This window comes from Gossypium hirsutum, chromosome A05 (assembly GCF_007990345.1).
Source record: "Gossypium hirsutum isolate 1008001.06 chromosome A05, Gossypium_hirsutum_v2.1, whole genome shotgun sequence".
Taxonomy (NCBI): domain Eukaryota; kingdom Viridiplantae; phylum Streptophyta; class Magnoliopsida; order Malvales; family Malvaceae; genus Gossypium; species Gossypium hirsutum.
The window spans coordinates 86,403,400-86,410,078 of NC_053428.1; the positions used below are offsets into that span (position 1 = coordinate 86,403,400).

The window sequence follows — 6,679 nt, forward strand, 5'->3', positions numbered from 1 at the left end:
AAAGAATAATGATTTATTTAATTACAAAAATACTATAAATATTTATTTAAATAAATCATTATAATTTAAGGTCATTTTTAATATATAAGCCTAATCATTGCCTAATTACGTTGGTATTCGACAAAATTATGACACTAACTTCATTAGAGTTTTTTTAAGGTATTTTATTAATGACTCAAATATAATATTTATATATTTTTAATTATTTTATTGAATTGGTGTCATTAGTCAATTGAACATTAACTTAATTAATAAAGTCTCATCAACTTTTTAATTAGATTCAGATTTCATCTTACAATATATGTGGCAATAAAAAATTATGAATCTTTATAAATTAAAATACCCTCTTATATGTAAATTAAGTTGTATATTATGAGCATATTTTATTCTTTTATATAATAAATCAATAAAAAATTAGTCCCATCATATATAACAAATAATTAACTTTCTCGTTTTAAAACTCAACAACTGATTTCTATATAAATTTATATTGGGTATGCCATAAGAGATTATTACATGCTAACACCGGCAGATTTATTAGGTGAGCGAAACTTATAGTATGGTTAATTAAAAAATATTACAATTCTTTCTTTAATAGTTAGTTTTTTTTTTTTACAATTTAAAATTAATAAAATATATAAATTTCTTTATAATTATATGTATCTTTCAGAATTTTACTTTCCAAATACGAAAACATCAAATGTTAAATAGAAAGTCCCATGAATTCAGAATTTTACTTTTAAAATACTTTCTATAAAGTGAAATATCTAGAAAATTATCTGTAGAGGGAGGTGGGATTTACTTCCACCTATAGTTTTATACTATTTTGTATATTTTTATATAATTAATATTATAACGATTCAATTAAATATATCGATATAATAGTAGTATCCATCATATATGTATATTTTTAACTAATCCTATGTCTTTATCATATTGATCTAAAATAGTGTCTATATTAATATTTATTCAACAATTGAATTATTTTACATAAAATAAATAGTTGAAAAATTTTAGTTATTTCAAATTTATCATGATCTATATGAATAGAATAAACATAACGGTTGGAGCATTAAAATATTAATTGTATAAAAATATACAAAAAGGTGTAAAACTACTTTAATTTTTTTTTGGGTGATAAAAGGACATAATACATTAACTACATGAAATAGCCATTAGCTTTATCAGCTTGAAGTAAATCTAAAATTTCTTTAAGAGCCTCAACAATGATTTGTAGATTGGACTTCCAATTCAAACTAAGTTTAGCAAGGCTATCAGCTACCAAATTCAGATTTCTTGGAATGTGTTCGATCTTCCACTCCCCTTCCGATTGCATGACACGCTGAGTTCTTCGGAGGACCACAATCCCTGAGTCTTCCAAATTTAATGCAGACAAATTTTGAGCGACTTCAAGGTTATCAATCAGAATGATGATCCGTCTAAATCCTTTATTTAACAAAATAAGGATTCCATCCAGGATACCCCAAACTTCAGCCTCAAACGGAGAGCAAACACCTAAAAACGGTTGAATCCCACAATCCAATTTCCTTCATGATCTCGAGCCACACCCCCTGTTGCAGCATACCCAAAATCTCTGCTCACTGCCCCATCAGTGGACAAGTACACCCAGCTACCATCTAAATTATTAATGAAAATTGAACTCTGAGAATTATTCTTATGACCATCATGAAGTGATTCATATTGATGAGCTTAACAGCTAGAGACTTTTACTATTTCAGTTGCTGTCCAGGAAATATTCTGGAAGATGAATAAGTTTCCATTCTTCCAGATTCTCCAAACAATCAAACCAAATAGGCATGACCACGCGACTCCGCTTCCCTGCAATTTTTCATGAAAACAAAGATTAAGAATAAGCCAATCTTGAAAAGGAATAGAGAAAAACCTTTGCTTTAGCTGGTCCGGAATCACTGTCATCCACACATCTTTCGCAATGGGACAATCTCGAAGAACGTACACCAAATCTTCCAAATCATTCCCACAAATGGTACAGGAACTAATGTGACTAATTCCTCGTCTAGTTCGTTCAGAATTAGTAAGAAGTCTTTGCTGAAAGGCCGACCAAAGAAAAACTCTAACTCACTGAGGTTCTTGATACTTCCAACGAATCTTCCAATGCTCCTCTTGAGAGTTCCACGTATCTCCTTTCAATGACCAATAAGCACTGCAAACTGCGAAAGCTCCTGACACTGAACGAGCCCATACTACTCTATCAGAACCGAAATCCGGATGTGGAGGAGGAATACTAGTGATTCTGCTAATCACTTCTTCAGAAACCCAAACACGAAACAAGTCTAGGTTCTAGCTCCCATCAAAATTAACCATCTCCCTAATACTACAATCCAAATCAAGGTTAGTAAAAGATGGAATTTTTAATATTAAAGGGCCCATACTTGGAATCCAATGGTCTTTCCAACAGCAAACATTGGCCCCATCCCTAATATACCATACTAAATTCTCACGAATAAGAGGCCAAATTTTAGAGAGCGACCTCCATTAGTGAGAGCACTGATTCCTACTAATAGAGTCAGGAAGCTGATCTTTCCAACCATACTTGGATTAGAGAACACGCACCCAAAACACATCACATTTAGATACAAGGCTAAACCCAATCTTCATAAGGAATGACAAATTTTGGTCATTCAAATGTCTAAATCCAAGTCCACCTCGAGCCCGTGGCTGACAAATAGCATCCCATCCAACTAAGGCCATTTTAAATTGCCCCTCAGTGCAACCCCAAATAAATTGCCTCACCAGTCTTTCTATATCAGCACAAACACCTTTCGGAATCATTAATGATTGCATAAAGTAGTTAGGAATGGAGAGAAGTACCGATTGACCTAAGGTGATTCTACCAGCAAAAGATAACTTCCTGGCATCCCAACTTTGCAATTTCCTCCTGATCTTATCAACCACAAAATTCAGAGTATTCTTGGATACCCTATCGTGCAGAAAAGGAACACCTAAATAGGTGCCAAGATTCTGAACTTCCTGAAAACCAAACAATTGGCTAATTTGATTGCGAACGTCAACTCCAATGTACTTGGAGAAGAAAATACTGCTCTTTCTTACACTAATTTTATGCCTCGAAATCCTACAGAATTGAGAAAGGATACTGTCTAATAACCGAGCTTGGTCAACCTGAGCTTTGCAAAAATCACCAAATTGTCAGCGAAGAACAAATGAGATATCTCAGGTCCTGTACGGAAGAGTCAAATTGGGTCCCAATTACCAACTTCCATTTCAGTACAAATAAAATGGCCCAACCAATCCATGCAAAGCACAAAAAGATAGGGCGAAAGAGGACATCCCTGACTGATTCCTCTAACCGATTTAAACTTTTGCGTAGGAGCTCCATTCTAAAGAATTTGCATGGTGGAAGTAGAGATGGCTGACATAATCACACTAAGTAAAAACAAAGGAATCTCAACTGCTGATAAAGAAGCACTAATAAACTCCCAACTTACCCTGTCATATGCCTTCTCCAAGTCCAGTTTAATGGCCATCCACTTTCTCTCCTTTCAATTGCACCTCATAGAATGAATAACTTTTTGCGCTATGATGATATTATCAGAAATGTTTCTTCCAGCTATGAATCTAGCTTGTTCCTGAGAAATCAGTTTAGGAAAAATTACCTTAAACCGGTTTGCAGTCACTTTCATTACTAGCTAATACAGAACAGAACATAAACTGATGGGCCGAAAGTGACTAAAATCCTCAGGACTATCCTTTTTAGGTATGAGCATAATCAATGTATTGTTCAAATTTGGTTCAATCTGCTTTCCATCAAAGACATCCTTAACCCATTGACAGACATCCTTTCCAAGTATATTCCATTGGCTTTGAAAGAAGTGAGCATGAAAGCCATCACTTCCAGGGGCTTTCAATGGGGCCATGTCAAACAACGCCACTTTAATCTCCTCATTAGTAATAGATGACTCCAGAAAAGTAATCTCTGAAGGATTAAGACAAGGGAATCCACTACTAGGAATATCTTTCAAAATGGGAGAGGCCTCACCATAAAGATTTTCAAAGAATTCCACCGTCTTATTACGCAAAATATCTTGGACAGAGCACCATTCTCCATTCTCAATACGCAGGATATGACTCGATTAAATTTCCTTCTTTTAACAGTGCGACTATGAAAAAAATTGGTATTTTGATCCCTTAATTGCAGCCAATCGCATCGAGCCTTTTGTCTCTAAAGCAAATCCTCATGATCAAGGACGTTTTCCAACTCGTCCCGAACTTCCATCTCTTTTTTAGCTAAATGAGCGGAGCCAGAATGTTCTAAAGCCTTTTGAATATTGTTAAGCGATCTCATTAGGTTCCTCTTGCGAGTACCCAAAAAGCCGTACACATTCCTGCTCCAATCTTTAACAGAAAAAGTACAATTATTTAAGGAGTCACTCATATTACCTGCAAAATTCCCCTTGCATCTAAAAAAATTGGAAAAGTCATTATACTTCGTCCATCCTGCTAAAAATCTGAAAAGTCTGCCTTTAGGAGTGCAAAAATCTGGTCTAGTAAACAATAAAAGAGGCCAATGATCCGACTTGATACGGGTGAGGTGATGTACTAAACATTAGGGGAATGTAGTCAACCAAGTGTCATTTGCGAAGGCCCTATCCAGTCTGACTAAAGTACCACCTCTTTGCCAAATGAAAGGGGGCCGCTATAGCCTAAGTCCTGCAACTCACATGAGTAAACAAAATTACCAAAAAAATTACAACGCTTACCAACAGTAGAAGGGCTCTTTTTATCAACAGGAGATAAGATCGCATTAAAATCTTCCATAATAAGCCAAGGGGTGAAATTATTAGGAGTGATGGATTGTAAACCTTTCCAGAGGAGGTTCCGTTTAGACCTATCTGGACTACCATACACAAAAGATATGAGAATGGATTTATCGGGAATAAGATTATCAACACTTAAAAAAATAAATTGTGGATGGTTTTGAATGATTCTAATGTGAATAGAATCCTTCCACCCCACCCAGATACCACCTAAAAACCCCACTACTTCAACCCGATGCGAAAAATTAAATCCTAATTTCTCAATAATATCATTGGCCTTGTTGCCACTCACTCTCGGTTCAACCAAACAGACAATATCTGACTTGTGCTCCTCATTATATTCTCAAAAGGCATGAATAAAATTCCTGCTAACACATGGATGACAGTTCCATGTAAATATTTTTAGATTTAATCCCATAATCATAAAAAGAAAATTAAACAAAATAAAATATAACAATTTCCAAAATCTAATAAAATAATTAAAAAAAAGGAAAATTAAAAAATAAGAAAACCAAAGAAAACCTTAAGAGCTTACTGTCCAAGGAGAAAACTCCCCTCATTTTGCTCGTCCAATTCATTGGGTAACACCGAGTCTAAATTGGTATTGGAAAAGGCCGACAGAATTTCAGCAATTTGTTTCATCGACTCCTTCAGAGACACCCGTTGTGAACCAGTGAATGTGAATCGAGTGTTATTCCCATGGAGAGCTTTGTTGCATTTCTTAGAAATTCCTTTTCTTCTAGTATCGAATCCCTTTCCCGAACCGGAGGTACTCACCGGAATTAACCTTTTACTGCTGTTTGGATGAGTAGTAGATTTGTTAGGGTTCGAGGTTTCATGGAAAACCACCGCCGTGTGTCTTCCAGAATCAAGACTTCCCACTGCCACTCCCTATTCCTTTCTGTTACGCCTTTCTAGAACCAGAGAAACCTGAACCGATCTAGTATTGTCTGCAAGAAGAAGACCCATTTCAATGGTAGAAGGCGGTCGCTCGTCTACCATCGCAATAGGACTGCTACTGCAGCCAGCAACAACAGATTTATGTTGGGCCATAATGACCGATCCAGGCTGGTCCAAAGTAGTTTGGGCCTGAGCATCCGAGATATCTCCAAGGCCCAAAAAGCTGGTCTGCTTCTTAAAATCCGATAAGATTTCCTTAGTCCTGTTGTAATTCAAGCTGGATCCAGAAATTGGCCCACTTTTCTCATTAGTACTCGGGCCATTATTAATAAAACGGCCTACCCCCTTAACCTGACCGTTATTATTATTTTTCTTGCCTAAATCAATTCGTCCATTTTGAAAAGAGCCAACATCATTCCTGGTATAGTTTCCATTGATTATTTCTTTCCCTTTATTACGTCTAGAATCAAACAGATCACCCTTATTAACATTTTTATGGGATTCCCGATTATTAAGGATTCTAAAACGTGATCCTTCTTTTCTAGTCTCTTGATTTGCTGAAGGAGTTTGTGCATTCTCTCTAAATTTCCGCCTTGATTTTCTTTCAACGATCATCCATGGTCCGTAATTTTCATCCTTTTTCCCCGAGCTATCTCTAGTCATTTTTTGAATCTCTGGTGACTCTTCATGCGGAGTAAAATTATTTTCCCCGGTGACACCTGAATTCTTGAAAGTACAAGAGTTTTCTACGTGACCATATCTCCCACAATTAAAACAAATTATGGATAGATACTCATATTCCACATTCTGTTTTCGGCCATTGATCAAGATTTGGGAAACCAAAGGCTTGTCCAAATCAACATAAACTGACATTCTAGCAAAGCGCCCTCTAGCTCTACTATCAGTTTTCATATCGAGTTTAACCACTTTGCCAACCATCCCTCCTATCTCAGTAATAATTTTAT

At 35.7% G+C, this 6,679-nt stretch overlaps 1 long non-coding RNA gene across 3 annotated transcripts; it reads right to left on the reverse strand.

The window, feature by feature from the left end:
- Positions 1-1,047: 1,047 nt before the first annotated feature.
- Positions 1,048-5,964, reverse strand: LOC107957158 (uncharacterized). 3 transcript variants are annotated; one of them, XR_005926419.1, is made up of 2 exons: positions 5,350-5,964; positions 1,048-4,707 (listed from the first exon to the last, which is right to left on the reverse strand). It is a non-coding gene; the product is annotated as an uncharacterized lncRNA (long non-coding RNA). The 3 variants fall into 3 exon arrangements; XR_005926420.1 differs by having other exon boundaries at positions 1,048-5,179; XR_005926421.1 differs by having other exon boundaries at positions 5,337-5,964.
- Between the last annotated feature and the right edge of the window lie 715 nt (positions 5,965-6,679).